This window comes from Cebidichthys violaceus, unplaced genomic scaffold (assembly GCF_023349555.1).
Source record: "Cebidichthys violaceus isolate CVI_PGR_0920_01 unplaced genomic scaffold, fCebVio1.0.p SCAF_9, whole genome shotgun sequence".
In the NCBI taxonomy this organism is placed as follows: domain Eukaryota; kingdom Metazoa; phylum Chordata; class Actinopteri; order Perciformes; family Stichaeidae; genus Cebidichthys; species Cebidichthys violaceus.
Window position 1 is genome coordinate 1,861,082 of NW_027176975.1, and position 20,515 is coordinate 1,881,596.

The 20,515-nt window shown below is 44.4% G+C and overlaps 20 non-coding genes across 20 annotated transcripts; 2 read left to right on the forward strand and 18 right to left on the reverse strand.

Moving 5' to 3' along the window:
* Positions 1-4,403: 4,403 nt before the first annotated feature.
* trnas-gcu (transfer RNA serine (anticodon GCU)) lies at positions 4,404-4,485 on the reverse strand. The gene has a single exon. It is a non-coding gene; the product is annotated as a tRNA-Ser (tRNA).
* A 581-nt stretch (positions 4,486-5,066) lies between these two features.
* trnas-gcu (transfer RNA serine (anticodon GCU)) lies at positions 5,067-5,148 on the reverse strand. Its single transcript has one exon. It is a non-coding gene; the product is annotated as a tRNA-Ser (tRNA).
* A 581-nt stretch (positions 5,149-5,729) lies between these two features.
* Positions 5,730-5,811, reverse strand: trnas-gcu (transfer RNA serine (anticodon GCU)). Its single transcript has one exon. It is a non-coding gene; the product is annotated as a tRNA-Ser (tRNA).
* Positions 5,812-6,906: 1,095 nt separating this feature from the next.
* On the reverse strand, positions 6,907-6,988 carry trnas-gcu (transfer RNA serine (anticodon GCU)). The gene has a single exon. It is a non-coding gene; the product is annotated as a tRNA-Ser (tRNA).
* Positions 6,989-7,133: 145 nt separating this feature from the next.
* On the forward strand, positions 7,134-7,206 carry trnaa-agc (transfer RNA alanine (anticodon AGC)). The gene has a single exon. It is a non-coding gene; the product is annotated as a tRNA-Ala (tRNA).
* A 363-nt stretch (positions 7,207-7,569) lies between these two features.
* trnas-gcu (transfer RNA serine (anticodon GCU)) lies at positions 7,570-7,651 on the reverse strand. The gene has a single exon. It is a non-coding gene; the product is annotated as a tRNA-Ser (tRNA).
* Positions 7,652-8,746: 1,095 nt separating this feature from the next.
* Positions 8,747-8,828, reverse strand: trnas-gcu (transfer RNA serine (anticodon GCU)). Its single transcript has one exon. It is a non-coding gene; the product is annotated as a tRNA-Ser (tRNA).
* Positions 8,829-8,973: 145 nt separating this feature from the next.
* Positions 8,974-9,046, forward strand: trnaa-agc (transfer RNA alanine (anticodon AGC)). The gene has a single exon. It is a non-coding gene; the product is annotated as a tRNA-Ala (tRNA).
* A 363-nt stretch (positions 9,047-9,409) lies between these two features.
* Positions 9,410-9,491, reverse strand: trnas-gcu (transfer RNA serine (anticodon GCU)). Its single transcript has one exon. It is a non-coding gene; the product is annotated as a tRNA-Ser (tRNA).
* Positions 9,492-10,567: 1,076 nt separating this feature from the next.
* On the reverse strand, positions 10,568-10,649 carry trnas-gcu (transfer RNA serine (anticodon GCU)). The gene has a single exon. It is a non-coding gene; the product is annotated as a tRNA-Ser (tRNA).
* Positions 10,650-11,230: 581 nt separating this feature from the next.
* Positions 11,231-11,312, reverse strand: trnas-gcu (transfer RNA serine (anticodon GCU)). The gene has a single exon. It is a non-coding gene; the product is annotated as a tRNA-Ser (tRNA).
* Positions 11,313-12,407: 1,095 nt separating this feature from the next.
* On the reverse strand, positions 12,408-12,489 carry trnas-gcu (transfer RNA serine (anticodon GCU)). Its single transcript has one exon. It is a non-coding gene; the product is annotated as a tRNA-Ser (tRNA).
* A 1,095-nt stretch (positions 12,490-13,584) lies between these two features.
* On the reverse strand, positions 13,585-13,666 carry trnas-gcu (transfer RNA serine (anticodon GCU)). Its single transcript has one exon. It is a non-coding gene; the product is annotated as a tRNA-Ser (tRNA).
* Positions 13,667-14,247: 581 nt separating this feature from the next.
* Positions 14,248-14,329, reverse strand: trnas-gcu (transfer RNA serine (anticodon GCU)). Its single transcript has one exon. It is a non-coding gene; the product is annotated as a tRNA-Ser (tRNA).
* Positions 14,330-15,424: 1,095 nt separating this feature from the next.
* trnas-gcu (transfer RNA serine (anticodon GCU)) lies at positions 15,425-15,506 on the reverse strand. The gene has a single exon. It is a non-coding gene; the product is annotated as a tRNA-Ser (tRNA).
* A 581-nt stretch (positions 15,507-16,087) lies between these two features.
* On the reverse strand, positions 16,088-16,169 carry trnas-gcu (transfer RNA serine (anticodon GCU)). Its single transcript has one exon. It is a non-coding gene; the product is annotated as a tRNA-Ser (tRNA).
* Positions 16,170-17,264: 1,095 nt separating this feature from the next.
* trnas-gcu (transfer RNA serine (anticodon GCU)) lies at positions 17,265-17,346 on the reverse strand. Its single transcript has one exon. It is a non-coding gene; the product is annotated as a tRNA-Ser (tRNA).
* Positions 17,347-17,927: 581 nt separating this feature from the next.
* Positions 17,928-18,009, reverse strand: trnas-gcu (transfer RNA serine (anticodon GCU)). The gene has a single exon. It is a non-coding gene; the product is annotated as a tRNA-Ser (tRNA).
* Positions 18,010-19,104: 1,095 nt separating this feature from the next.
* Positions 19,105-19,186, reverse strand: trnas-gcu (transfer RNA serine (anticodon GCU)). Its single transcript has one exon. It is a non-coding gene; the product is annotated as a tRNA-Ser (tRNA).
* Positions 19,187-20,281: 1,095 nt separating this feature from the next.
* Positions 20,282-20,363, reverse strand: trnas-gcu (transfer RNA serine (anticodon GCU)). The gene has a single exon. It is a non-coding gene; the product is annotated as a tRNA-Ser (tRNA).
* Positions 20,364-20,515: the final 152 nt, after the last annotated feature.

Here is a 20,515-nt window from a genome sequence, read left to right on the forward strand (position 1 = left end):
TTATTCTCAGTGATTGTTCGAGGCAACAGACGGAACAGTTCCTCACACTTTGTGGGTCGGTCTCAGCTGGATAGAGTTTGAGATCTGACATTAAAAAGCATCACGAATACCAGTCTAGTTTTATAACGCTTATGATGTTGATGCTGAACAATTCTGCTGTATGTTGTTAATGTACAATGTCAATGTTCAAGGCTAGTACAGGAAGTCCCTGCTTTATGGTCTGTTTGACTCTAAATGGAGCATAATGTACTAAATGAACATCATGCTGTATTGAAGAAGACTGTAAACTAGAGATTGAGACCATAAACTCATGTTTACAATGTTTACTGAGGGAATAAATCAAGAGAGAAGTAGAGTCATTTTAGACTAGACTTCTATACAACCAGAGGAGTCGCCCCCTGGTGGACACTAGAGGACTAATGGTTCTGGTTCTCCCGTGCCTCCCTCCCCTCCAGCGGGTCCAGCAATACGTCCTGGATCTCCAGCAGCGTGGTGCCGGTGTTGGCTCCCAGAGTCCCCGGTCTCTGCTGGAGGATCTGGGTCTGTCTGTGGTGGACCGGTCTCTGCTGGAGGATCTGGGTCTGTCCACGGTGGACCAGGTCTCTGCTGGAGGATCTGGGTCTGTCTGTGGTGGACCGGTCTCTGCTGGAGGATGTGGGTCTGTCCGCGGTGGACCAGGTCTCTGCTGGAGGATCTGGGTCTGTCCGCGGTGGACCAGGTCTCTGCTGGAGGATCTGGGTCTGTCCGTGGTGGACCGGTCTCTGCTGGAGTCTGAGCTGAAGGAGGTTCTGGTGAACCTGCATGAGTTCATCTGGTTTCACCAGAATCCAACCCGGTGGCTCCGATGACATCATCAAGAATAACTCTATAGAAACAGACCATCTTCTCTCTGATGGTCTCTGTACTGATGGAGGTCTGATAGAGGACCAGGACTACACTGAGACTGGTTTCACAACCACCTGGTCTGCACCTGTGGTTTCATGTGGGGTGAGGAAGGAGACTCTCTTACCAGATTTGATGACTGACATCAAATGAGGAATCTTTTGTTCACAGGTTAGTCTGTGGTCGACTGGATGAGAGGAAAATAGTCGGTGATTCCAGCTTTCTGACGGCGTGTTTGCTCGCTGCTGTTTGGAGACCGTTTCTTTTTTTGATCTGTCACTTCCTGCGTAGACTTTTGACGGCAGGCTGCTCCTCTTGTGAATTAAACATTTCTTTGAAAATGAGATTTTAATCAGGTCTAGAGTCGCACTCCAAGTCCACAGATGGAATGTGTTTGCTGTGGATATGGGAATGAGGCCTAGTGAAGCCGTATTTGACTCTGCAGATCACAGTTGCTCCAGAGAGGATTTCTCTCTGAACTGATCCCGTGACGGTGGCTGAGGCAGCAGTTGTCCTCCTCCGCTCTCCTCTCAGCTGTTACACCTGCTCAAGGGCTTCGAGGCAGCGACACAGAGGGTGCACTATATCGCAGAAGGAGAGTTTGACCCCCCCACGCCTTCAGATTCTCCGAGTGCTTTGGTAACCCGACCTGCTGCCGGGGGGGGGGGGGGGGGGGTCCGAGGCTTGGAAACAAACTCCCAGCCCGAAAAACAGCACCCTCTGCCGGGAACCTGTCTGTCAATATAACCAACAACAACAAAAAAAGAGTGTCTGCAAGTTGTGTTCCCGTCTAAAAACTGACCAGTATATAAATAAACCATACATATATAAATAAAATAAATTACTATATGTATATACATAAAATAAATATAAATAAAATAAATATAAATAAAATAAATAAACCATACATATATAAATAAAATAAAAAAATATATGTATATACATAAAATAAATAGAAATAAAATAAAATAAATAAACCATACATATATAAATAAAATAAAAAAATATGTGTACATACAATAAATATGAATAAAATAAATAAACCATACATATATAAATAAAATAAAAAAATATATGTATATACATAAAATAAATATAAATAAAATAAATAAACCATACATATATAAATAAAATAAATTAATATATGTATATACATAAAATATATATAAATAAATAAATATAAATAAAGTCATTTGATGCAGCAGAGTGAACTGATGCAGCTGATGCAGCAGAGTGTGTCTTCATTAGCACCACTGTCACTGGCAGCATGGGGCACATGACCTCATGTGAGCCCAGCCTGAGACCCTCTGAGAGTGCGGGGGGGGGGAAGAGGTCACGTCCTGGGTGTACTTTGGAATGTACCATGTGAAAGTGGACAGCAGGGTGGACCCGTCTGTTTCTATAATCTGTCGGGTGTCCGTCCTGACGGTGATGAAGTTTACATCGCGGCTACACTGACATGGAAGGAACGATTGTTGCTGGATACTGAGGCCAACACTGATTCTTGTGCCAGAGTTTGATCAGAGATTACAACAGAAAAATAACAAAAAAACATGTCAAAAATATGAACATATATGAACAACAGAGTAAAAAAATATGAAGTGTAAAAGAAGTAATACTGACACCAGTGCAAATTGAATAGCAATAACAGTAAGGTAAATAAATAAAGTAAAAAAAATCATATCAATTATAAGAAGTACATTAGAACAACACAAGTTTAAATACAAGAGTAAAAATATGAAGTGTATAAGAAGTAATACTAACACCAGTGCCAAATAGAAACATTTGAAACATTGGAAACATTAGAAAGATTAGAAACATTGGAAACATTGGAAACATTAGAAACATTAGAAACATTGGAAACATTAGAAACATTGGAAACATTAGAAACATTAGAAACATTAGAAACATTGGAAACATTAGAAACATTGGAAACAGAAACATTGGAAACATTGGAAACATTGGAAACATTAGAAACATTGGAAACATTGGAAACATTGGAAACATTAGAAACATTGGAAACATTGGAAACATTAGAAACATTAGAAACATTAGAAACATTGGAAACATTGGAAACATTAGAAACATTGGAAACATTGGAAACATTGGAAACATTAGAAACATTAGAAACATTAGAACATTAAAATATTCAATATTGAACAATGTTGAAAGAAGTAATATTGTTTTAATCCCCTTTATCAAAAGCTAAATAAATAAATAGTAGAGAAAACTGTTGAACCCAGCGACCATTACTTGATAGAAAATGATGACGGTCTGACAGAAGAAAAGATTTCCTGCCGGTGACCCCCCCGACGGTAATATTCATTTGGGTAAACAGCAAACCTGCAGCATCACTGAGAGAACTTCTACCAAAGCTCTTCTAGTGCAGAGCTGAGAGTCACTTGTTGATCTGGATCTTTGTGGCAGTGAAACGTGAGGACTGGTCTTGGAGAGCTCGGGTCCCGTGGTGACCCCTCGGTCTAAACACACACGGCGGGTTAGTGTGGGAAATGTACAGCGAGACTTCCTGCACGCATCTGAAAAAACACGGGGGCTTCCTTTTGATTCAGTAACAAATAGCCTCTGACGCCCCACCGGGCCTTCTTTCACAAATAATGTGAAGCGCAGTGTTTATGTTTCAGATCAGGACAAATAGGAAACCAGTGTGAGTGGAGCGCCACGCCACAGGTCTGCTGTTATTTTACACTGACAGTAAATGGTCGTCATCGTCGTTGATTTTAGTCCTTCAGGTATTTCATCGTCATTCTTTTCATTTTGATTTAAATTCCGATAAAACCCCCGATTTGATAATTTTCATTAAATAACAAAACTCAAAAAGCAGGAAATGACACTTTTCCGACAGTTTCCTTTACAGAGACCATTGGTTGTTTTAATTGAAGTTAGATATCAATTAAACATGCCACTCCAGAGCACCTAAAAGTCCGGAACAAGAAACAATAGAACAAAGAAAAATTAACAAGGATTTGTCTTTTGTATCCTGCATTTTCGATCGGTTTTGAAAAGCGTTATATGGAGGGGAGGAAGAGGGGAGGAATGACGATTCTACCCACATGTTCTCTTCAGAGGGGAATGAGCTGAAATGGTAGAGCGCTCGCTTAGCATGCAAGAGGTAGTGGGATCGATGCCCACATTCTCCAGATGAGTTTGGTTTCATCTGTGAATAGTGGAGATAGAAAGACTAAATTTAAGAACACAATTGCTAGTCTTGCAACAGTTGCATCCACAGACTGTGGACTTCAGTCTCGTCACACGACAACTTGTTCATTGCGATCACTGTTGTTTACCAACTGAGTAGTGAACAAAGCAGATATTCTGCAATTTTCCTGTTTTTCAGGCCTTCCACGTTCTAGAACCTTTGGTGAAGACGTGTGCATTTCAGGTGTTAGGGGCCTGCTTTGCTCATGGTCACATCTGAGCCCAGTGTTCACATCTGAGCCCAGTGTTCCAATGACAAGCGTCATATACCACATAGACACGGCAGACTAAAACGAAGCGGAATTCGACGAGGATGGGATTCGAACCCACGCGTGCAGAGCACAATGGATTAGCAGTCCATCACCCTAAACACTCGACTACCTCGTCTTTTTGTATCCTGCATTTTATGGCAGAATTAAGTTCCAGGCGACCTTCTAGCATGTTTTCATGGGCCTCTAAAGTTTTGAAAAGCATTATATGGAGGGGAGGAGGAGACGAGCAACGGCGATTCTATCCACATGTTCTCTTCAGAGGGGAATTAGCTCAAATGGTAGAGCGCTTGCTTCGCATGCGAGAGGTAGTGGGATCGATGCCCACATTCTCCAGATGAGTCTGGTTTCTTCTGTGAATAGTGGAGATAGAAAGACTGAATTTAAGAACACAATTGCTAGTCTTGCAACAGTTGCATCCACAGACTGTGAACTTCATTATCGTCGCACGACGACTTGTTCATTGAGATCACTGTTGTTTACCAACTGAATAGTGAACAAAGCAGATATTCTGCAATTTTCTTGTTTTTCAGGCCTTCCACGTTCTAGAACCTTTGGTGAAGACGTGTGCATTTCAGGTGTTAGGGGCCTGCTTTGCTCATGGTCACATCTGAGCCCAGTGTTCACATCTGAGCCCAGTGTTCCAATGACAAGTGTCATATACCACATAGACACGGCAGACTAAAACGAAGCGGAATTCGACGAGGATGGGATTCGAACCCACGCGTGCAGAGCACAATGGATTAGCAGTCCATCACCCTAAACACTCGGCTACCTCGTCTTTTTGTATCCTGCATTTTATGGCAGAATTAAGTTCCAGGCGACCTTCTAGCATGTTTTCATGGGCCTCTAAAGTTTTGAAAAGCATTATATGGAGGGGAGGAGGAGACGAGCAACGGCGATTCTACCCACATGTTCTCTTCAGAGGGGAATTAGCTCAAATGGTAGAGCGCTGGCTTAGCATGCGAGAGGTAGTGGGATCGATGCCCACATTCTCCAGATGAGTTTGGTTTCTTCTGTGAATAGTGGAGATAGAAGGACTAAATTTAAGAACACAATTGCTAGTCTTGCAATAGTTGCATCCACACACTGTGGACTTCATTATCGTCGCACGATGACTTGTTCATTGCGATCACTGTTGTTTACCAACTGAATAGTGAACAAAGCAGATATTCTGCAATTTTCCTGTTTTTCAGGCCTTCCACGTTCTAGAACCTCTGGTGAAGACGTGTGCATTTCAGATGTTAGGGGCCTGCTTTGCTCATGGTCACATCTGAGATCAGTGTTCACATCTGAGCCCAGTGCTCCAATGACAAGCGTCATATACCACGTAGACACGGCAGACTAAAACAAAGAGGACTTCGACGAGGATGGGATTCGAACCCACGCGTGCAGAGCACAATGGATTAGCAGTCCATCGCCTTAACCACTCGGCCACCTCGTCCGTCTTTGATTGAAAGCAAAAGTCCGATCCAACTCACCTTCCAAAGTGTTTACATAGGCATGGGAAGTGTAGAAAAAAGTGCAATGAAGTGGGCAAGGCGGCTCTACCAAAATGTCTGCTGTACCTGGGAATTAGCTTTAACGGTAGAGCGCTCACTTGGCATGGGAGAAGTTGCGGGATCGTTGCCCGCATTCTCCAAATATCCTTAATTTCAGATCAGGAGAAATTGATGTACTAGGAGTCGACTTGGTTATCCTGGTGTCTGGCAGCCAATACAACAATCTATTTGTCTTAATTCAGCAAGTCTTGTCGTAGCACAAGCACCATGTGCTTTACCATTTCAACAGACTCCCCTGTGAGTTTACATTGTAATCTCCAGTTCAGATGTTTTCTTCAATAAAATGTGTGAAGACTTACGGACAAAAAATCACCCTTTTCGTCTCACTGCACGGTTCAGTCTATGGAGAACACAAGGGATTAGCAGTCCATCACCCTAAACACTCGGCCACCTCGTCTTTTGTATCCTGCATTTTATGGCAGAATTAAGTTCCAGGCGACCTTCTAGCATGTTTTCATGGGCCTCTAAAGTTTTGAAAAGCATTATATGGAGGGGAGGAGGAGACGAGCAACGGCGATTCTATCCACATGTTCTCTTCAGAGGGGAATTAGCTCAAATGGTAGAGAGCTTGCTTCGCATGCGAGAGGTAGTGGGATCGATGCCCACATTCTCCAGATGAGTTTGGTTTCTTCTGTGAATAGTGGAGATAGAAAGACTAAGTTTAAGAACACAATTGCTAGTCTTGCAACAGTTGCATCCACAGACTGTGAACTTCATTATCGTCGCACGACGACTTGTTCATTGAGATCACTGTTGTTTACCAACTGAATAGTGAACAAAGCAGATATTCTGCAATTTTCTTGTTTTTCAGGCCTTCCACGTTCTAGAACCTTTGGTGAAGACGTGTGCATTTCAGGTGTTAGGGGCCTGCTTTGCTCATGGTCACATCTGAGCCCAGTGTTCACATCTGAGCCCAGTGTTCCAATGACAAGTGTCATATACCACATAGACACGGCAGACTAAAACGAAGCGGAATTCGACGAGGATGGGATTCGAACCCACGCGTGCAGAGCACAATGGATTAGCAGTCCATCACCCTAAACACTCGGCTACCTCGTCTTTTTGTATCCTGCATTTTATGGCAGAATTAAGTTCCAGGCGACCTTCTAGCATGTTGTCATGGGCCTCTAAAGTTTTGAAAAGCATTATATGGAGGGGAGGAGGAGACGAGCAACGGCGATTCTACCCACATGTTCTCTTCAGAGGGGAATTAGCTCAAATGGTAGAGCGCTCGCTTAGCATGCGAGAGGTAGTGGGATCGATGCCCACATTCTCCAGATGAGTTTGGTTTCTTCTGTGAATAGTGGAGATAGAAAGACTAAATTTAAGAACACAATTGCTAGTCTTGCAATAGTTGCATCCACACACTGTGGACTTCATTATCGTCGCACGACGACTTGTTCATTGCGATCACTGTTGTTTACCAACTGAATAGTGAACAAAGCAGATATTCTGCAATTTTCCTGTTTTTCAGGCCTTCCACGTTCTAGAACCTCTGGTGAAGACGTGTGCATTTCAGATGTTAGGGGCCTGCTTTGCTCATGGTCACATCTGAGATCAGTGTTCACATCTGAGCCCAGTGCTCCAATGACAAGCGTCATATACCACGTAGACACGGCAGACTAAAACAAAGAGGACTTCGACGAGGATGGGATTCGAACCCACGCGTGCAGAGCACAATGGATTAGCAGTCCATCGCCTTAACCACTCGGCCACCTCGTCCGTCTTTGATCGAAAGCAAAAGTCCGATCCAACTCACCTTCCAAAGTGTTTACATAGGCATGGGAAGTGTAGAAAAAAGTGCAATGAAGTGGGCAAGGCGGCTCTACCAAAATGTCTGCTGTACCTGGGAATTAGCTTAAACGGTAGAGCGCTCACTTGGCATGGGAGAAGTTGCGGGATCGTTGCCCGCATTCTCCAAATATCCTTAATTTCAGATCAGGAGAAATTGATGTACTAGGAGTCGACTTGGTTATCCTGGTGTCTGGCAGCCAATACAACAATCTATTTGTCTTAATTCAGCAAGTCTTGTCGTAGCACAAGCACCATGTGCTTTACCATTTCAACAGACTCCCCTGTGAGTTTACATTGTAATCTCCAGTTCAGATGTTTTCTTCAATAAAATGTGTGAAGACTTACAGACAAAAAATCACCCTTTTCGTCTCACTGCACGGTTCAGTCTATGGAGAACACAAGGGATTAGCAGTCCATCACCCTAAACACTCGGCCACCTCGTCTTTTGTATCCTGCATTTTATGGCAGAATTAAGTTCCAGGCGACCTTCTAGCATGTTTTCATGGGCCTCTAAAGTTTTGAAAAGCATTATATGGAGGGGAGGAGGAGACGAGCAACGGCGATTCTATCCACATGTTCTCTTCAGAGGGGAATTAGCTCAAATGGTAGAGCGCTTGCTTAGCATGCGAGAGGTAGTGGGATCGATGCCCACATTCTCCAGATGAGTTTGGTTTCTTCTGTGAATAGTGGAGATAGAAAGACTGAATTTAAGAACACAATTGCTAGTCTTGCAACAGTTGCATCCACAGACTGTGAACTTCATTATCGTCGCACGACGACTTGTTCATTGCGATCACTGTTGTTTACCAACTGAATAGTGAACAAAGCAGATATTCTGCAATTTTCTTGTTTTTCAGGCCTTCCACGTTCTAGAACCTTTGGTGAAGACGTGTGCATTTCAGGTGTTAGGGGCCTGCTTTGCTCATGGTCACATCTGAGCCCAGTGTTCACATCTGAGCCCAGTGTTCCAATGACAAGTGTCATATACCACATAGACACGGCAGACTAAAACGAAGCGGAATTCGACGAGGATGGGATTCGAACCCACGCGTGCAGAGCACAATGGATTAGCAGTCCATCACCCTAAACACTCGGCTACCTCGTCTTTTTGTATCCTGCATTTTATGGCAGAATTAAGTTCCAGGCGACCTTCTAGCATGTTGTCATGGGCCTCTAAAGTTTTGAAAAGCATTATATGGAGGGGAGGAGGAGACGAGCAACGGCGATTCTACCCACATGTTCTCTTCAGAGGGGAATTAGCTCAAATGGTAGAGCGCTCGCTTAGCATGCGAGAGGTAGTGGGATCGATGCCCACATTCTCCAGATGAGTTTGGTTTCTTCTGTGAATAGTGGAGATAGAAAGACTAAATTTAAGAACACAATTGCTAGTCTTGCAATAGTTGCATCCACACACTGTGGACTTCATTATCGTCGCACGACGACTTGTTCATTGCGATCACTGTTGTTTACCAACTGAATAGTGAACAAAGCAGATATTCTGCAATTTTCCTGTTTTTCAGGCCTTCCACGTTCTAGAACCTCTGGTGAAGACGTGTGCATTTCAGATGTTAGGGGCCTGCTTTGCTCATGGTCACATCTGAGATCAGTGTTCACATCTGAGCCCAGTGCTCCAATGACAAGCGTCATATACCACGTAGACACGGCAGACTAAAACAAAGAGGACTTCGACGAGGATGGGATTCGAACCCACGCGTGCAGAGCACAATGGATTAGCAGTCCATCGCCTTAACCACTCGGCCACCTCGTCCGTCTTTGATCGAAAGCAAAAGTCCGATCCAACTCACCTTCCAAAGTGTTTACATAGGCATGGGAAGTGTAGAAAAAAGTGCAATGAAGTGGGCAAGGCGGCTCTACCAAAATGTCTGCTGTACCTGGGAATTAGCTTAAACGGTAGAGCGCTCACTTGGCATGGGAGAAGTTGCGGGATCGTTGCCCGCATTCTCCAAATATCCTTAATTTCAGATCAGGAGAAATTGATGTACTAGGAGTCGACTTGGTTATCCTGGTGTCTGGCAGCCAATACAACAATCTATTTGTCTTAATTCAGCAAGTCTTGTCGTAGCACAAGCACCATGTGCTTTACCATTTCAACAGACTCCCCTGTGAGTTTACATTGTAATCTCCAGTTCAGATGTTTTCTTCAATAAAATGTGTGAAGACTTACAGACAAAAAATCACCCTTTTCGTCTCACTGCACGGTTCAGTCTATGGAGAACACAAGGGATTAGCAGTCCATCACCCTAAACACTCGGCCACCTCGTCTTTTGTATCCTGCATTTTATGGCAGAATTAAGTTCCAGGCGACCTTCTAGCATGTTTTCATGGGCCTCTAAAGTTTTGAAAAGCATTATATGGAGGGGAGGAGGAGACGAGCAACGGCGATTCTATCCACATGTTCTCTTCAGAGGGGAATTAGCTCAAATGGTAGAGCGCTTGCTTAGCATGCGAGAGGTAGTGGGATCGATGCCCACATTCTCCAGATGAGTTTGGTTTCTTCTGTGAATAGTGGAGATAGAAAGACTGAATTTAAGAACACAATTGCTAGTCTTGCAACAGTTGCATCCACAGACTGTGAACTTCATTATCGTCGCACGACGACTTGTTCATTGAGATCACTGTTGTTTACCAACTGAATAGTGAACAAAGCAGATATTCTGCAATTTTCTTGTTTTTCAGGCCTTCCACGTTCTAGAACCTTTGGTGAAGACGTGTGCATTTCAGGTGTTAGGGGCCTGCTTTGCTCATGGTCACATCTGAGCCCAGTGTTCCAATGACAAGTGTCATATACCACATAGACACGGCAGACTAAAACGAAGCGGAATTCGACGAGGATGGGATTCGAACCCACGCGTGCAGAGCACAATGGATTAGCAGTCCATCACCCTAAACACTCGGCTACCTCGTCTTTTTGTATCCTGCATTTTATGGCAGAATTAAGTTCCAGGCGACCTTCTAGCATGTTTTCATGGGCCTCTAAAGTTTTGAAAAGCATTATATGGAGGGGAGGAGGAGACGAGCAACGGCGATTCTACCCACATGTTCTCTTCAGAGGGGAATTAGCTCAAATGGTAGAGCGCTCGCTTAGCATGCGAGAGGTAGTGGGATTGATGCCCACATTCTCCAGATGGGTTTGGTTTCTTCTGTGAATAGTGGAGATTGAAAGACTAAATTTAAGAACACAATTGCTAGTCTTGCAATAGTTGCATCCACACACTGTGGACTTCATTATCGTCGCACGACGACTTGTTCATTGCGATCACTGTTGTTTACCAACTGAATAGTGAACAAAGCAGATATTCTGCAATTTTCCTGTTTTTCAGGCCTTCCACGTTCTAGAACCTTTGGTGAAGACGTGTGCATTTCAGATGTTAGGGGCCTGCTTTGCTCATGGTCACATCTGAGACCAGTGTTCACATATGAGCCCAGTGTTCCAATGACAAGCGTCATATACCACGTAGACACGGCAGACTAAAACAAAGCGGATTTCGACGAGGATGGGATTTGAACCCACGCGTGCCGAGCACAATGGATTAGCAGTCCATCGCGTTAACCACTCGGCCACCTCCTCCGTCTTTGATTGAAAGCAAAAGTCGGATCCAACTCACCTTCCAAAGTGTTTACATAGGCATGGGAAGTGTAGAAAAAAGTGCAATGAAGTGGGCAAGGCGGCTCTACCAAAATGTCTGCTGTACCTGGGAATTAGCTTAAACGGTAGAGCGCTCACTTGGCATGGGAGAAGTTGCGGGATCGTTGCCCGCGTTCTCCAAATATCCTTAATTTCCGATCAGGAGAAATTGATGTACTAGGAGTCGACTTGGTTATCCTGGTGTCTGGCAGCCAATACAACAATCTATTTGTCTTAATTCAGCAAGTCTTGTCGTAGCACAAGCACCATGTGCTTTACCATTTCAACAGACTCCCCTGTGAGTTTACATTGTAATCTCCAGTTCAGATGTTTTCTTCAATAAAATGTGTGAAGACTTACAGACAAAAAATCACCCTTTTCGTCTCACTGCACGGTTCAGTCTATGGAGAACACAAGGGATTAGCAGTCCATCACCCTAAACACTCGGCCACCTCGTCTTTTGTATCCTGCATTTTATGGCAGAATTAAGTTCCAGGCGACCTTCTAGCATGTTTTCATGGGCCTCTAAAGTTTTGAAAAGCATTATATGGAGGGGAGGAGGAGACGAGCAACGGCGATTCTATCCACATGTTCTCTTCAGAGGGGAATTAGCTCAAATGGTAGAGCGCTTGCTTAGCATGCGAGAGGTAGTGGGATCGATGCCCACATTCTCCAGATGAGTTTGGTTTCTTCTGTGAATAGTGGAGATTGAAAGACTAAATTTAAGAACACAATTGCTAGTCTTGCAATAGTTGCATCCACACACTGTGGACTTCATTATCGTCGCACGACGACTTGTTCATTGCGATCACTGTTGTTTACCAACTGAATAGTGAACAAAGCAGATATTCTGCAATTTTCCTGTTTTTCAGGCCTTCCACGTTCTAGAACCTTTGGTGAAGACGTGTGCATTTCAGATGTTAGGGGCCTGCTTTGTTCATGGTCACATCTGAGACCAGTGTTCACATATGAGCCCAGTGTTCCAATGACAAGCGTCATATACCACGTAGACACGGCAGACTAAAACAAAGCGGATTTCAACAAGGATGGGATTTGAACCCATGCGTGCAGAGCACAATGGATTAGCAGTCCATCGCCTTAACCACTCGGCCACCTCGTCCGTCTTTGATTGAAAGCAAAAGTCGGATCCAACTCACCTTCCAAAGTGTTTACATAGGCATGGGAAGTGTAGAAAAAAGTGCAATGAAGTGGGCAAGGCGGCTCTACCAAAATGTCTGCTGTACCTGGGAATTAGCTTAAACGGTAGAGCGCTCACTTGGCATGGGAGAAGTTGCGGGATCGTTGCCCGCATTCTCCAAATATCCTTAATTTCAGATCAGGAGAAATTGATGTACTAGGAGTCGACTTGGTTATCCTGGTGTCTGGCAGCCAATACAACAATCTATTTGTCTTAATTCAGCAAGTCTTGTCGTAGCACAAGCATCATGTGCTTTACCATTTCAACAGACTCCCCTGTGAGTTTACATTGTAATCTCCAGTTCAGATGTTTTCTTCAATAAAATGTGTGAAGACTTACAGACAAAAAATCACCCTTTTCGTCTCACTGCACGGTTCAGTCTATGGAGAACACAAGGGATTAGCAGTCCATCGCGTTAACCACTCGGCCACCTCGTCTTTTGTATCCTGCATTTTATGGCAGAATTAAGTTCCAGGCGACCTTCTAGCATGTTTTCATGGGCCTCTAAAGTTTTGAAAAGCATTATATGGAGGGGAGGAGGAGACGAGCAACGGCGATTCTATCCACATGTTCTCTTCAGAGGGGAATTAGCTCAAATGGTAGAGCGCTTGCTTCGCATGCGAGAGGTAGTGGGATCGATGCCCACATTCTCCAGATGAGTTTGGTTTCTTCTGTGAATAGTGGAGATAGAAAGACTGAATTTAAGAACACAATTGCTAGTCTTGCAACAGTTGCATCCACAGACTGTGAACTTCATTATCGTCGCACGACGACTTGTTCATTGAGATCACTGTTGTTTACCAACTGAATAGTGAACAAAGCAGATATTCTGCAATTTTCTTGTTTTTCAGGCCTTCCACGTTCTAGAACCTTTGGTGAAGACGTGTGCATTTCAGGTGTTAGGGGCCTGCTTTGCTCATGGTCACATCTGAGCCCAGTGTTCACATCTGAGCCCAGTGTTCCAATGACAAGTGTCATATACCACATAGACACGGCAGACTAAAACGAAGCGGAATTCGACGAGGATGGGATTCGAACCCACGCGTGCAGAGCACAATGGATTAGCAGTCCATCACCCTAAACACTCGGCTACCTCGTCTTTTTGTATCCTGCATTTTATGGCAGAATTAAGTTCCAGGCGACCTTCTAGCATGTTTTCATGGGCCTCTAAAGTTTTGAAAAGCATTATATGGAGGGGAGGAGGAGACGAGCAACGGCGATTCTACCCACATGTTCTCTTCAGAGGGGAATTAGCTCAAATGGTAGAGCGCTGGCTTAGCATGCGAGAGGTAGTGGGATCGATGCCCACATTCTCCAGATGAGTTTGGTTTCTTCTGTGAATAGTGGAGATAGAAGGACTAAATTTAAGAACACAATTGCTAGTCTTGCAATAGTTGCATCCACACACTGTGGACTTCATTATCGTCGCACGATGACTTGTTCATTGCGATCACTGTTGTTTACCAACTGAATAGTGAACAAAGCAGATATTCTGCAATTTTCCTGTTTTTCAGGCCTTCCACGTTCTAGAACCTCTGGTGAAGACGTGTGCATTTCAGATGTTAGGGGCCTGCTTTGCTCATGGTCACATCTGAGATCAGTGTTCACATCTGAGCCCAGTGCTCCAATGACAAGCGTCATATACCACGTAGACACGGCAGACTAAAACAAAGAGGACTTCGACGAGGATGGGATTCGAACCCACGCGTGCAGAGCACAATGGATTAGCAGTCCATCGCCTTAACCACTCGGCCACCTCGTCCGTCTTTGATTGAAAGCAAAAGTCCGATCCAACTCACCTTCCAAAGTGTTTACATAGGCATGGGAAGTGTAGAAAAAAGTGCAATGAAGTGGGCAAGGCGGCTCTACCAAAATGTCTGCTGTACCTGGGAATTAGCTTAAACGGTAGAGCGCTCACTTGGCATGGGAGAAGTTGCGGGATCGTTGCCCGCATTCTCCAAATATCCTTAATTTCAGATCAGGAGAAATTGATGTACTAGGAGTCGACTTGGTTATCCTGGTGTCTGGCAGCCAATACAACAATCTATTTGTCTTAATTCAGCAAGTCTTGTCGTAGCACAAGCACCATGTGCTTTACCATTTCAACAGACTCCCCTGTGAGTTTACATTGTAATCTCCAGTTCAGATGTTTTCTTCAATAAAATGTGTGAAGACTAACGGACAAAAAATCACCCTTTTCGTCTCACTGCACGGTTCAGTCTATGGAGAACACAAGGGATTAGCAGTCCATCACCCTAAACACTCGGCCACCTCGTCTTTTGTATCCTGCATTTTATGGCAGAATTAAGTTCCAGGCGACATTCTAGCATGTTTTCATGGGCCTCTAAAGTTTTGAAAAGCATTATATGGAGGGGAGGAGGAGACGAGCAACGGCGATTCTATCCACATGTTCTCTTCAGAGGGGAATTAGCTCAAATGGTAGAGCGCTTGCTTCGCATGCGAGAGGTAGTGGGATCGATGCCCACATTCTCCAGATGAGTTTGGTTTCTTCTGTGAATAGTGGAGATAGAAAGACTAAGTTTAAGAACACAATTGCTAGTCTTGCAACAGTTGCATCCACAGACTGTGAACTTCATTATCGTCGCACGACGACTTGTTCATTGAGATCACTGTTGTTTACCAACTGCATAGTGAACAAAGCAGATATTCTGCAATTTTCTTGTTTTTCAGGCCTTCCACGTTCTAGAACCTTTGGTGAAGACGTGTGCATTTCAGGTGTTAGGGGCCTGCTTTGCTCATGGTCACATCTGAGCCCAGTGTTCACATCTGAGCCCAGTGTTCCAATGACAAGTGTCATATACCACATAGACACGGCAGACTAAAACGAAGCGGAATTCGACGAGGATGGGATTCGAACCCACGCGTGCAGAGCACAATGGATTAGCAGTCCATCACCCTAAACACTCGGCTACCTCGTCTTTTTGTATCCTGCATTTTATGGCAGAATTAAGTTCCAGGCGACCTTCTAGCATGTTGTCATGGGCCTCTAAAGTTTTGAAAAGCATTATATGGAGGGGAGGAGGAGACGAGCAACGGCGATTCTACCCACATGTTCTCTTCAGAGGGGAATTAGCTCAAATGGTATAGCGCTCGCTTAGCATGCGAGAGGTAGTGGGATCGATGCCCACATTCTCCAGATGAGTTTGGTTTCTTCTGTGAATAGTGGAGATAGAAAGACTAAATTTAAGAACACAATTGCTAGTCTTGCAATAGTTGCATCCACACACTGTGGACTTCATTATCGTCGCACGACGACTTGTTCATTGCGATCACTGTTGTTTACCAACTGAATAGTGAACAAAGCAGATATTCTGCAATTTTCCTGTTTTTCAGGCCTTCCACGTTCTAGAACCTTTGGTGAAGACGTGTGCATTTCAGATGTTAGGGGCCTGCTTTGCTCATGGTCACATCTGAGACCAGTGTTCACATATGAGCCCAGTGTTCCAATGACAAGCGTCATATACCACATAGACACGGCAGACTAAAACAAAGCGGATTTCGACGAGGATGGGATTTGAACCCACGCGTGCAGAGCACAATGGATTAGCAGTCCATCGCGTTAACCACTCGGCCACCTCGTCCGTCTTTGATTGAAAGCAAAAGTCCGATCCAACTCACCTTCCAAAGTGTTTACATAGGCATGGGAAGTGTAGAAAAAAGTGCAATGAAGTGGGCAAGGCGGCTCTACCAAAATGTCTGCTGTACCTGGGAATTAGCTTAAACGGTAGAGCGCTCACTTGGCATGGGAGAAGTTGCGGGATCGTTGCCCGCGTTCTCCAAATATCCTTAATTTCAGATCAGGAGAAATTGATGTACTAGGAGTCGACTTGGTTATCCTGGTGTCTGGCAGCCAATACAACAATCTATTTGTCTTAATTCAGCAAGTCTTGTCGTAGCACAAGCACCATGTGCTTTACCATTTCAACAGACTCCCCTGTGAGTTTACATTGTAATCTCCAGTTCAGATGTTTTCTTCAATAAAATGTGTGAAGACTTACAGACAAAAAATCACCCTTTTCGTCTCACTGCACGGTTCAGTCTATGGAGAACACAAGGGATTAGCAGTCCATCACCCTAAACACTCGGCCACCTCGTCTTTTGTATCCTGCATTTTATGGCAGAATTAAGTTCCAGGCGACCTTCTAGCATGTTTTCATGGGCCTCTAAAGTTTTGAAAAGCATTATATGGAGGGGAGGAGGAGACGAGCAACGGCGATTCTATCCACATGTTCTCTTCAGAGGGGAATTAGCTCAAATGGTAGAGCGCTTGCTTAGCATGCGAGAGGTAGTGGGATCGATGCCCACATTCTCCAGATGAGTTTGGTTTCTTCTGTGAATAGTGGAGATTGAAAGACTAAATTTAAGAACACAATTGCTAGTCTTGCAATAGTTGCATCCACACACTGTGGACTTCATTATCGTCGCACGACAACTTGTTCATTGCGATCACTGTTGTTTACCAACTGAATAGTGAACAAAGCAGATATTCTGCAATTTTCCTGTTTTTCAGGCTTTCCACGTTCAAGAACCTTTGGTGAAGACGTGTGCATTTCAGATGTTAGGGGCCTGCTTTGCTCATGGTCACATCTGAGACCAGTGTTCACATATGAGCCCAGTGTTCCAATGACAAGCGTCATATACCACGTAGACACGGCAGACTAAAACAAAGCGGATTTCGACGAGGATGGGATTCGAACCCACGCGTGCAGAGCACAATGGATTAGCAGTCCATCACCCTAAACACTCGGCTACCTCGTCTTTTTGTATCCTGCATTTTATGGCAGAATTAAGTTCCAGGCGACCTTCTAGCATGTTTTCATGGGCCTCTAAAGTTTTGAAAAGCATTATATGGAGGGGAGGAGGAGACGAGCAACGGCGATTCTACCCACATGTTCTCTTCAGAGGGGAATTAGCTCAAATGGTAGAGCGCTGGCTTAGCATGCGAGAGGTAGTGGGATCGATGCCCACACTCTCCAGATGAGTTTGGTTTCTTCTGTGAATAGTGGAGATAGAAGGACTAAATTTAAGAACACAATTGCTAGTCTTGCAATAGTTGCATCCACACACTGTGGACTTCATTATCGTCGCACGATGACTTGTTCATTGCGATCACTGTTGTTTACCAACTGAATAGTGAACAAAGCAGATATTCTGCAATTTTCCTGTTTTTCAGGCCTTCCACGTTCTAGAACCTCTGGTGAAGACGTGTGCATTTCAGATGTTAGGGGCCTGCTTTGCTCATGGTCACATCTGAGATCAGTGTTCACATCTGAGCCCAGTGCTCCAATGACAAGCGTCATATACCACGTAGACACGGCAGACTAAAACAAAGAGGACTTCGACGAGGATGGGATTCGAACCCACGCGTGCAGAGCACAATGGATTAGCAGTCCATCGCCTTAACCACTCGGCCACCTCGTCCGTCTTTGATTGAAAGCAAAAGTCCGATCCAACTCACCTTCCAAAGTGTTTACATAGGCATGGGAAGTGTAGAAAAAAGTGCAATGAAGTGGGCAAGGCGGCTCTACCAAAATGTCTGCTGTACCTGGGAATTAGCTTAAACGGTAGAGCGCTCACTTGGCATGGGAGAAGTTGCGGGATCGTTGCCCGCATTCTCCAAATATCCTTAATTTCAGATCAGGAGAAATTGATGTACTAGGAGTCGACTTGGTTATCCTGGTGTCTGGCAGCCAATACAACAATCTATTTGTCTTAATTCAGCAAGTCTTGTCGTAGCACAAGCACCATGTGCTTTACCATTTCAACAGACTCCCCTGTGAGTTTACATTGTAATCTCCAGTTCAGATGTTTTCTTCAATAAAATGTGTGAAGACTTACGGACAAAAAATCACCCTTTTCGTCTCACTGCACGGTTCAGTCTATGGAGAACACAAGGGATTAGCAGTCCATCACCCTAAACACTCGGCCACCTCGTCTTTTGTATCCTGCATTTTATGGCAGAATTAAGTTCCAGGCGACCTTCTAGCATGTTTTCATGGGCCTCTAAAGTTTTGAAAAGCATTATATGGAGGGGAGGAGGAGACGAGCAACGGCGATTCTATCCACATGTTCTCTTCAGAGGGGAATTAGCTCAAATGGTAGAGCGCTTGCTTCGCATGCGAGAGGTAGTGGGATCGATGCCCACATTCTCCAGATGAGTTTGGTTTCTTCTGTGAATAGTGGAGATAGAAAGACTAAGTTTAAGAACACAATTGCTAGTCTTGCAACAGTTGCATCCACACACTGTGGACTTCATTATCGTCGCACGACGACTTGTTCATTGCGATCACTGTTGTTTACCAACTGCATAGTGAACAAAGCAGATATTCTGCAATTTTCCTGTTTTTCAGGCCTTCCACGTTCTAGAACCTTTGGTGAAGACGTGTGCATTTCAGATGTTAGGGGCCTGCTTTGCTCATGGTCACATCTGAGACCAGTGTTCACATATGAGCCCAGTGTTCCAATGACAAGCGTCATATACCACGTAGACACGGCAGACTAAAACAAAGCGGATTTCGACGAGGATGGGATTTGAACCCACGCGTGCAGAGCACAATGGATTAGCAGTCCATCGCGTTAACCACTCGGCCACCTCGTCCGTCTTTGATTGAAAGCAAAAGTCCGATCCAACTCACCTTCCAAAGTGTTTACATAGGCATGGGAAGTGTAGAAAAAAGTGCAATGAAGTGGGCAAGGCGGCTCTACCAAAATGTCTGCTGTACCTGGGAATTAGCTTAAACGGTAGAGCGCTCACTTGGCATGGGAGAAGTTGCGGGATCGTTGCCCGCGTTCTCCAAATATCCTTAATTTCAGATCAGGAGAAATTGATGTACTAGGAGTCGACTTGGTTATCCTGGTGTCTGGCAGCCAATACAACAATCTATTTGTCTTAATTCAGCAAGTCTTGTCGTAGCACAAGCACCATGTGCTTTACCATTTCAACAGACTCCCCTGTGAGTTTACATTGTAATCTCCAGTTCAGATGTTTTCTTCAATAAAATGTGTGAAGACTTACAGACAAAAAATCACCCTTTTCGTCTCACTGCACGGTTCAGTCTATGGAGAACACAAGGGATTAGCAGTCCATCACCCTAAACACTCGGCCACCTCGTCTTTTGTATCCTGCATTTTATGGCAGAATTAAGTTCCAGGCGACCTTCTAGCATGTTTTCATGGGCCTCTAAAGTTTTGAAAAGCATTATATGGAGGGGAGGAGGAGACGAGCAACGGCGATTCTATCCACATGTTCTCTTCAGAGGGGAATTAGCTCAAATGGTAGAGCGCTTGCTTAGCATGCGAGAGGTAGTGGGATCGATGCCCACATTCTCCAGATGAGTTTGGTTTCTTCTGTGAATAGTGGAGATTGAAAGACTAAATTTAAGAACACAATTGCTAGTCTTGCAATAGTTGCATCCACACACTGTGGACTTCATTATCGTCGCACGACAACTTGTTCATTGCGATCACTGTTGTTTACCAACTGAATAGTGAACAAAGCAGATATTCTGCAATTTTCCTGTTTTTCAGGCCTTCCACGTTCAAGAACCTTTGGTGAAGACGTGTGCATTTCAGATGTTAGGGGCCTGCTTTGCTCATGGTCACATCTGAGACCAGTGTTCACATATGAGCCCAGTGTTCCAATGACAAGCGTCATATACCACGTAGACACGGCAGACTAAAACAAAGCGGATTTCGACGAGGATGGGATTCGAACCCACGCGTGCAGAGCACAATGGATTAGCAGTCCATCGCCTTAACCACTCGGCCACCTCGTCCGTCTTTGATTGAAAGCAAAAGTCGGATCCAACTCACCTTCCAAAGTGTTTACATAGGCATGGGAAGTGTAGAAAAAAGTGCAATGAAGGGGGCAAGGCGGCTCTACCAAAATGTCTGCTGTACCTGGGAATTAGCTTAAACGGTAGAGCGC